Source organism: Macadamia integrifolia, chromosome 9 (assembly GCF_013358625.1).
Source record: "Macadamia integrifolia cultivar HAES 741 chromosome 9, SCU_Mint_v3, whole genome shotgun sequence".
NCBI lineage: Eukaryota > Viridiplantae > Streptophyta > Magnoliopsida > Proteales > Proteaceae > Macadamia > Macadamia integrifolia.
The window spans coordinates 31,499,857-31,509,417 of record NC_056565.1 but is presented as its reverse complement, the minus strand read 5'-3'; the positions used below and the strand labels follow the sequence as shown (position 1 = coordinate 31,509,417).

The 9,561-nt window shown below is 35.7% G+C and overlaps 1 non-coding gene across 1 annotated transcript; it reads right to left on the bottom strand.

The window, feature by feature from the left end:
- Positions 1-4,706: 4,706 nt before the first annotated feature.
- On the bottom strand, positions 4,707-4,813 carry LOC122090309. The gene has a single exon (XR_006143547.1). It is a non-coding gene; the product is annotated as a small nucleolar RNA R71 (small nucleolar RNA).
- Between the last annotated feature and the right edge of the window lie 4,748 nt (positions 4,814-9,561).

Sequence of the window (9,561 nt, the reverse complement as noted above, 5' to 3'; positions counted from 1 at the left end):
AGGCTGTGGTAGTTACGTGGGAATGGGAGATATTACAAGTATATTGTGGCTGGAATTACAGACTATTCTCAGAGGAATAAATATTTGTGTGGGAAGGAATATCATGGAGATATCAATTAGATCAGATTCTAAATTGGCCATTGATATGTTAAATGGTGTAGTAGAAGGGCCTTGGCAAACCAAAGTCATTAAAAGTGAAATCCTAAATATCTCAAAATCTTTAGAAATGAAGAAATTCAAGCATGTTTGAAAGGAGATAAGTAAACCAACTAATTTTATGGCCTCTTACACAACTGGTTAGGGAGACTATTATTCAGGCTCAAGAATTTCCAGATGTGTTGAATAGTTTTTTTTTTTTTTTTATCGGTAGGGAAGGAAGTAGGTAGTAGCTAAGAGACTCGAACTCGAGATCTCCTAGTGAGCATGGGTTTTTTGCACACCACCACTCACCAACTGTGTTAGGCAGTTGTTGTTAGCTGAATAGTTTAGTTAGAGAAGATTCTGAATTTAAGATCTATTATAGATTGTAATGTTGTTCTTTTTGAGTTCCATTTATAATGCATAGACTATCCTGTCCATAAAAGGAAAATAAGGCCGCCTTACTTTATATATTCTTTCTTTACTTAATACATTCACATCACTTAAAAAAAAAAAAAAAAAAAAAAAAAAAAAAAAAAAAAAACACTAAACCATATACCCTAAACCTTATACCCTAATCCCTAATCCCTAATCCCTAATCCCTATACTAAAAACCCTTATCTCTAAACTCTAAACCTTAAACCCTAAACCCCAAAAATTCTAAACCAAAAAGTCTAAACCCAAAACCCAAAACCCTAAACCCTAAACCATTAACCCAAAACCCTAAACCGCAAACCCAAATCCCTAAAGCCTAAACCACAAACCCCAAACCCCAAACCCCAAACCCTAAACCCTAAAACGTAAACCCTAAACCTTAATCCATAAAACAAAAACCTTAACACTAAAGCCTAAAGCCTAAACCATAAACCCTACACCCTAATCCAAAAATCTTAAACCGTATGCCCTACACCCTATACTCTAAATCCTAAACCCTAAGACCCTAATCCCCTAAACCCAAAAACCCCAATCCTTAAACCATAAGCCCAAAACCATAAACCTTAAACCATAAACCATAAACCCTGAACCCTAAACCCTAAATACTAAACTCTAAACCCTAAATACTAAACCCTAAATCTTATAACCCAAACCATAAACCCTAGACCCTAAACCCTAAATCCTAAACCCAAAACCCTAAACCCTAAATCCTAAACCCCAAATCCTTAACCTTAAACCCTGAACCCTAAACCCCAAACCCTAAGCCCTAAACCCCAAACCCCAAACCCCAAACCCCAAACCTTAAACCCTAAACCATAACCTCTAATCCCTAAACCCTAAAACCCTAGTGCACAAACTCTAAACCCAAAAACCTAAACCCTAAATCCTAATCCCTAAAAACTGGCATGCCTTCGCCTATTTGCAGGATTTAATGCCCCCTGGTTGAACACCTACACTGCCCTTGGAGGGCATTTCTTCTTCCTCGAATTAATATAAGTTTGCTTTTTGGTGTCCCACCGGGCATGCCAAAAAGGAGTTGGCAGCAAATCTGTACAGTAGAAAAGTGATAAATGCACAGGCATGCCAGAGTCGTACAGACTTGAGAGAACGATCAATAGATTATTGGCTGACTTCTAACCAGGGCGAAAATGAGGTCTTTCCATGCCTCAACGCTCTAAAGACTTAAAAGTGAAAAGCAAATTCTTGAAAAATAGACAAAAGAGGAACTCCTTTCATTAAAATTGGTCCAAGAAGAACACAATACCTTACATCACTCATGGAAAAATAAGGGGCTGCCATGAAAGTAAACTGAGGAAGACCATGACAAAACACCGGCCATCATGCTTTTGAGACAGTCATGACAAAGCACGGGACTTAATGGTCTTTGCTAAGCAACATAACTGATGAGTGCCTAGTGTACTGATGAACATATTTATGTGTGAAATCTTAAGTTATAAAGCAAGCATTTTTACATACTTAGAATGGTGCTACCTTAGGTTTTCCTTTATTTTTATAAGTTTTGTATTTAAAAGGCCTTAGGGACTAACGGGCGTCATATTTCCAATTTTACACATAAAGAGGTTTTGTTTCTTTTTATAGCTACGAAGAGGATGAAATTCTAAGCAAGATGGACATGTCGCATTAAAAGTATGCATTTGTTTTGGCATCCGTACACGTGATTATTCTTTTCGAGCCAGAAAAATATAATGGACCAGAATAGAACTAAGATGCAGGCCCGGCCCTTTTGCAGTTGTCCCAAGGGTATAAGAGACATTCCAAGATGCCAACAAAGATGGAGGGATCTACACACTTGGGTGCTACACTCTCTTTCCTCCCCTTGTGCATTGAAGACTTTCTCTCTCCTAATTTTTTGGAGATTTGTTGAAGATCTCCTACCTTTTAGTTACTTAAAGACCGAGGGCATGGATGAAATTTCCAATTAAAATAGAAGATTGTCCAAAATGATCAAAGGAAGAAGAGCAAGTTGGCCAAGTGAGGTTTTGCGCAAGTTTAAGGAAAAAAAAAGAGAAAAAATAGGGAAAAAAAAGAAGGAAAATCGTGGGAGATCTCCTCTCTCATTTTCTCTCTTCTCTCCTACCCTCCACCTCATCACCAAGGATCTCAAAAAAATCCCACTTTTTAGGAAATTAAAATTCCCCTATTCCCTATAAAAAAGAGTCGGCCAAGGGAGGGAAGGGCATCCTCCTTTAGTCCTTCTCTAGTTCTTTTCTTTTTTATTTTTAGTTGTGCTCTTTCTTTAGTTCTAGTTCTTACTTTTTGCTTCAAACACTTTTGTAATTGATTTTATTTCACTGATGCAATGTCTTTTATTTTTACTGTTTTTATGCTATTTAAGTTATTCAAGTTGTAATTTAATTTTCTAGTTCAAAGATTAGATCTAGGTGACAAGAACCAAGCTTTGGAGCATCTCTGTTCAAGTACAAGTTCTCTTCAAGATTTGTTTTCTCCAGGCCTAGCAATTTTAGATTTGGTTTATTTCAGATATGATTTTTAGGGCTGATAGTATCTCAAATCAACCAAGTTTTAATTCAAGAGTTGAAGTTTAGATAGATAGGCTTCTACATTAGTCTTCTCACCCCCTTCTCATTCCCTCTTCTTGTTACCCATCATTCTTAATTTAGGATTTTATTTTTCTGTTTTACTTTGATGTTTTCCCTTTCCCCCAAGGTCCTTGGCTAGACAATGTTTTAGCTTTGCCTCTCTCTAGCCATGGAACCATCCTTTTACTTTATTATATATTGCATCCCTTTCCCCTTTCCCCTTTCCCCTTTCCCCTTTCCCCTTTCCCTAAAGCTACGTTAAAAAACCCTTGTAAGAGTAGTCTCTGGTCAAGTAGAGAATCTTGTACTATTAGGGGTGCATCCCTCATGCTAAGTAGAGATACCTACTTGTGTGTCTCTCTTGCTTTATTCCTGTTTTATTTTATTTCAGCCATTTTTTTTTTACTTTTTCTTTGTTGCTTTTTATTTATTTGCTTTGAGTATTTAAATTCCTAGATGATGAATGGTTAGGGTTAGATGTGAATGGTTAGATTTTTAATTTCAATTGCAATTCTAATTTTCCTAGTTGTGTTGATTAGGAAGTTCTTTTAGATGCATGTGTTTTAGGGTGGTAGTTAAAAATATATCACAATCATCAAACCGTACACTTTTGCGTTACGAGAAGAAGCTAAAAATAAAGTGACTACCTCCTTGTGATCGTCCCATAGCTATGATGGTCCGTACGCTTGTGGTTACTTTTAAATCTCAAATAGGCTTTTGGCACCATTGCCGAGGAGACAGTTCCAAGTTATTTTTTACTTTCTTTTGGTAAATCAAAGTACTTTATTTTCTTTTTCTTTCATTAATTATTGAATTCCTAAGAAGAACAACTTTCCATTATAGTTGTATCGATGGAGGTCGCCAAGCCTTACAAAATGGTAAATACAGGTTTTGCCCTGTAGTAGTACCTCAAGAATTGAGCAACCCCGAATCCCTGCCGGTAAGCTCACTAAAAGAAAAAAAAAATCAAAAAATCAAAAAAAAAAAATTCCATTCTTTTGTGCATGTGGTAGTCTTATTCTAGCCATAGGTAGTGTTCTGTTGCATGAGTGTTGGGTGGGTATGTAATACTGTGAATCGGTTAGAAAGAAAAAATCCAATAAGTAGGGACCCTATACGTATACTCTCATTAATACCTTTCATTATAAGAGACTAAGCTACCCTGCTAGAATAGGAAAACCTAGACTAACAACAAAACCTTCCACCACAACCTCCTCCTCCTACTTTGAAAGATAGGTTCTACCTTGCTAGAGTACCCCAACCTTCCTGCATAGTTCTACCATAAGCCTAGTACAATAATTATGAGCTCAAATCTCAATTCATCACTATGTTACCCCATTTTTATGGGCTGACCTCTAAGGATGCATACCTATTCCTCAGGGAATTTGAAGAGGCTTGTGTTTTGAGATTCAATAGCTTTCTGATGATGCTGTTAAGCTTAGGTTTATCACTTTTGCATTGAAAGACCAAGCTAAGAAGTGGTTGTATGGGTTACCCACAAATTACATAACCACATGGGAATTATTCAAAATTGTCTTCCTCAAGAAGTTTTTCCCAACTCACAAGTTTAATAAGCTTAGAAGTGATATCCTCCAGTTTAGGTAAAAGCATAGTGAGTCCTTTTCTAAACTTACGGAAAGATTCAAGGATCTACTCCAGAAATATCCTCACCATGGCCTAAACTTATGACATTTATGCCAAATAATTTATTACATATCTATATGAAACATTTGCTTACAAGCATATGCCTTTTGGGCTTTGCAATGCCCCTGCTACGTTCCAACAATGCATGATGAGCATCATTTTTATCATGATCGAAACATTCTTGAAAGTATTTATGGAGGAATTTTTTATTCATGAGAATTCCTATTTCTGAGTGTTTTCACCATCTTTCCCTAATTCTGAAAAGGTGCATATCTAAGGGCCCGTTTGATAACGTTTCTACCGTTTCTGTTTCAAGAAATGGCAAAAACATAATTTTTTCTTTCTAGAAATAGAAATAGAATTGAAGATGTTTGATAAGTTATGTTTTTAGGACTCAATAGTAACCAGCAAAAGAGTGGCCATGGATCATTTCCAAAAATGACTTTACTTGTTTCGCCTGGATCATTTCTTGAACCATAAATAGGTAGAAATTTTAATTTCTATTTCTGAAAACAAGTGAAATGAAACAATTTTACCAAACATTTTTTGTTCCGTTTCTACCATTTCTAGACAAAGAAACAGTAGAAATGCGTTTCTTGAAACGTTATCAAACGAGCCCTAAGGATTTGGTTTTGAATTGGGAAAAATGTCATTTTATGGTTAAATCTAGTATTGTTTTCGACCATGTACTATCCAAGGAGGGAATTAAAGTAGATAAAGCCAAAGTGGATTTAATTGATAATTTATTACATCCTTAATCTATTAAGGACATCTGGTCTCTCGGCCAAGCTAGCTTCTATAGAAGGTTTATTAAAAACTTTAGTTAGCTAGCCCGACCTCTCACTACACTACTAACCAACGATCAAACTTTTAAGTTTTCTAAAGGGTGCCTAGAATCCTTCAAGCAACTTAAGAAGGAGTTGACCAATACACCCATTGTTTAATCACCTGTTTGGACTGAACCTTTTGAATTGATGTGTGTTGCTTTAGATTTAGCCATAGGAGCTATTTTGGATCAAAGGTTTAATAAGCTGCCAACTATCATTTACTATGCTAGTAGGACCCTAAATGATGGACAACTCAACTATACAACCACTGAAAAAGAATTCTTAGTTGTTGTGTTTGCGCTAAAAAAGTTTCAATCTTACTTGGTTCACATGTGGTGGTGTATATTCCGCTCTTAGATACCTTGTTCAGAAGAAGGATTCCGAAGCCCATCTTATTAGGTGGGTTTTACTTTTACAAGAGTTTGATTTGAGAATTTGGGATAAGAAAGGAATTAAAAACCTAGTTGTAAACCATTTATCCTGACTTCCCAATTCCTTGATTGTCGATTCTCCATTCAACGAGAATTTTCTTGATGAACAGTTACTGACAGTGGGTGAACCATGGTTTGCTAACATTATCAATTTTTTAGTTTCGGGTGTGACTCCGGATCACTAGTCCACAGATAGGTATCGTTTCTTTCACAAGTTAAACATTTCTTTTGGGACAATCCTTATCTTTTTAATGTTTATCCTGACCAAATTATCCGACGGTATGTGCCAGATCATGAACAGCACTCAATTTTATCTTTTTACCATGATCATGCATGTGGTGGACATTTTGGCCTTAAGAAGACTACCGTAAAGGTTCTTCAATATAGATTTTTTTGGCCCACTCTTTTTCGTGATGCTTTTAATTTTTACAAGGCTTGTCCTGGCTGCTAGTCTTTTTCCCATATCAATAAGGGGAACATGATGTCTCTCAAGCCTATTTTAGTAGTTGAAATCTTTGATGTGTGGGGCATCGATTTCTTGGGACCATTCCCTAACTCTTTCAAGAATTTGAATATACTTTGGCCACTGATTATGTTTCTAAATAGATAGAGGCCATACCTTATAAATCTAGTGACCACAAAGTGGCGTCAAGTTTCTCAAAGAGAACATTTTTTTTTCACTTTGATACACCATGTGCTATAATTAGTGATAGGAGTACTCATTTTTGTAATCGGCCTTTTGAGGCCTTGATGAAAAAGTATGGGATCACCCATAAGTTAGCTACCCCTTATCACCCCCAAACTAGTGGCCAAGTGGAGGTGTCTAATAGATAAATCAAACAAATCCTGGAGGAAACTGTTAATCCCAACTGTAAAGATTGGTCCTTTAGGCTCAATGATGCCTTGTGAGCCCATCAAACTGCATTCAAGATTGACCTTGGTCAATCTCCCTATCATTTGGTGTATGGAAAAGCCTGTCACTTAGCAGTTGAGTTGGAGCATAAGGATTTTTGGGCCATCAAGAAGCTCATTTTTTATTTGTCTGATGTAGGTATTTATCGTAAGCTCCAACTATCTGAGTTGGAGGAACTTAGCAATGATGCCTATGAATGTTCTAGGATTTACAAGGAAAAGACCAAAGCCTTCCATGATAAGTACATTTTGCGTAAATCTTTTACAATTGTGATAAGGTCTTATTGTACAACTCTCAATTACATCTTTTCCCTGGTAAGCTTAGATCCCGATGGGATGACCCTTTTATTGTACATAATGTATATCCCTATGGGGCTGTAGAGATTTTGAATCCAGGAACAAGGTTATTCGAAGGTTAATGGTCAGTGTTTAAAACCATTCCTTGAGCTTTCCACTGCTGCTAGTAAAGAAGTCATGGATCTCCATGAACCTCTTTATACAAATGACTAACTTTTATCAGGTATGACCCCCTTGCATTGTGTTTGCTTTTATTTTTTTTTTTCCATCTATTGAGGACATTGCATGACTTAAGTGTGGGGGAGGCAAACCAGTTTCTTTTTGCCTTTTGTTTTTTTTTTCCCCTTTGTTTGAGTTTGTTTTTCTTTTTTGTTTTTTAACTTGGTAAGGATATAAGTCCTACTTTGGCTTTTGGCTAATGATCATACTGATGAGCACATTTATGTGTCAAATCTAGGGTAGAAAATATACATTTTATATATTTATAATGGAGCTACCTTGGGTTTTACTCTCTTTTTGTAGGTTTTATATTTTTAAAGTCTTAAGGACTATCGGGTGCTATATCTCCAATTTTGCATATAAAGAGGTCCTGTTTCTTTTCATGGCTATGAAGAGGATGAAATTTTGAGTAAGATGGATATGTTCAATTAAAAGTACACATCCATTTGGTCACCCATATAAGTGATTATTCTTTTAAGGTAAAAAAAAGAATAATGGATCAGAACTTAACCAAGATGCAGAATCAGCCCATCTGCAGTTGTCCTTGGGGTAGAAGGAATATTTTAAATGCCAACAAGGATCAATGACCACACCCTTAAGTGATTAAAGATTTTCTTTTGATAAAAACAACTACTGAGCATAGTTGGTGAGTTGTGGTGTGCAAAATCCCTTGCTCATTAGGAGGTCTCAAATTTGAACCTCTTGACTGCCATTTTTTTGGAGTTTTTTTTGAAAAATTTTCTCTCTCCTACTCACCACAATCGATTTAAGAAAAAAATAGAGGTCGGCCAAGGAGAGCTGTGCGGAAGTTTGAAGAGAGAAAAAAAGGAGAAAAGGGAGAAAAATAGGAAAAAATAGAAAAATAATATTAAAATTGTAGGAGATCTCCTCTCCTACAATTCTCTCTCTCTCTTATCTCTCCTCCACCTCATCACAAAAATTTATCCAAGAGATTGTGCATAAAAGAGAAGAAAAAAAAATAGGAAAATAGGTAAGAAATAAGAAAAATCCCCTACTTCCTATTTTCTCTCCTCCTCTCTTCTCCTCCACCACATCAAAATCGTCCAAGGGGATCAACCCTTAGATGTCTTCCTCTCTCTCCTATTCCCTATATAATGAAGTCTACAAAACCCTAAAGGGTTGTCCTTCCCTTCCCTTGCTCTCCTTTTTCACTAATTTTTAGTTGTGCTCTCTTTCTAGTTCTAGTTCTAGTTCTTCTAAGTTTTTCTTACTTTAAACACTTTTGTAATTGATTTTTATTTAATGAATGCAATGTTTTATATTTATTTCTTTATGGTTCATGTTATTCAAGTTATTTAAAAGTGTAATAATTTTAATTTCTAGGTCTAGGCTTAGTTCTAGGTGACAAGAACAAGTTGTGGAGCATGTCTTTCAAATTCATTTTTTCTCTTCTGATTTGTCTTCTCTGATACTAGCAATTTTAGATTTGGTTTATTTCAGATCTGGTTTTTAGTACTGGTAGTATTTCAAATCTCAATCAAGTTTTTAAGTTCAAGTATTGAAGTTCAAGTAAGTAGGCTTCTACAATAGTCTTCTCACCCCATCTTATTCCTTCTTTTTTCCACCCTTTCATTCTTAAATTAAGTTTTAAATTTTCAGTTTTATATTATTGCTCTCCCTTTCCCCCAAGGTCCATGGATAGATTATGTGGTGGCTTTGTCCCTCTCTAGCTATGGTACCATCATTTTATTTTGATTATTTATATTGCATCCCTTCCCTTAAAGCCAAGTAGAAAATCCCTTGTAAGAGTACTCTCTGGTCAAGTAGGGAAACTCGTATTATTTATAGTGCATCCCTCGAGCTAAGTAGAGATACCTACTTGTGTGACTCTCTAGCTTTTCTCTCTTTTTATTTTATTTATTTACTTTTTATTTTAGCACTTTTACTTTCATTTATTTTCTTTTTAATTGCATGATTTGAGTATTTAAATTCCTAGATCTGAATGGTTAGGTCGTTCAATTTTCATTGCAATTTTAATTCTAATTTTCCCAGATGTGTTGGTTAGGACGTTTGTAGATGCATTTATGTTAGGATGGCAGTTAGAAGTAGATCACCATAATCAATTGTTACACTATT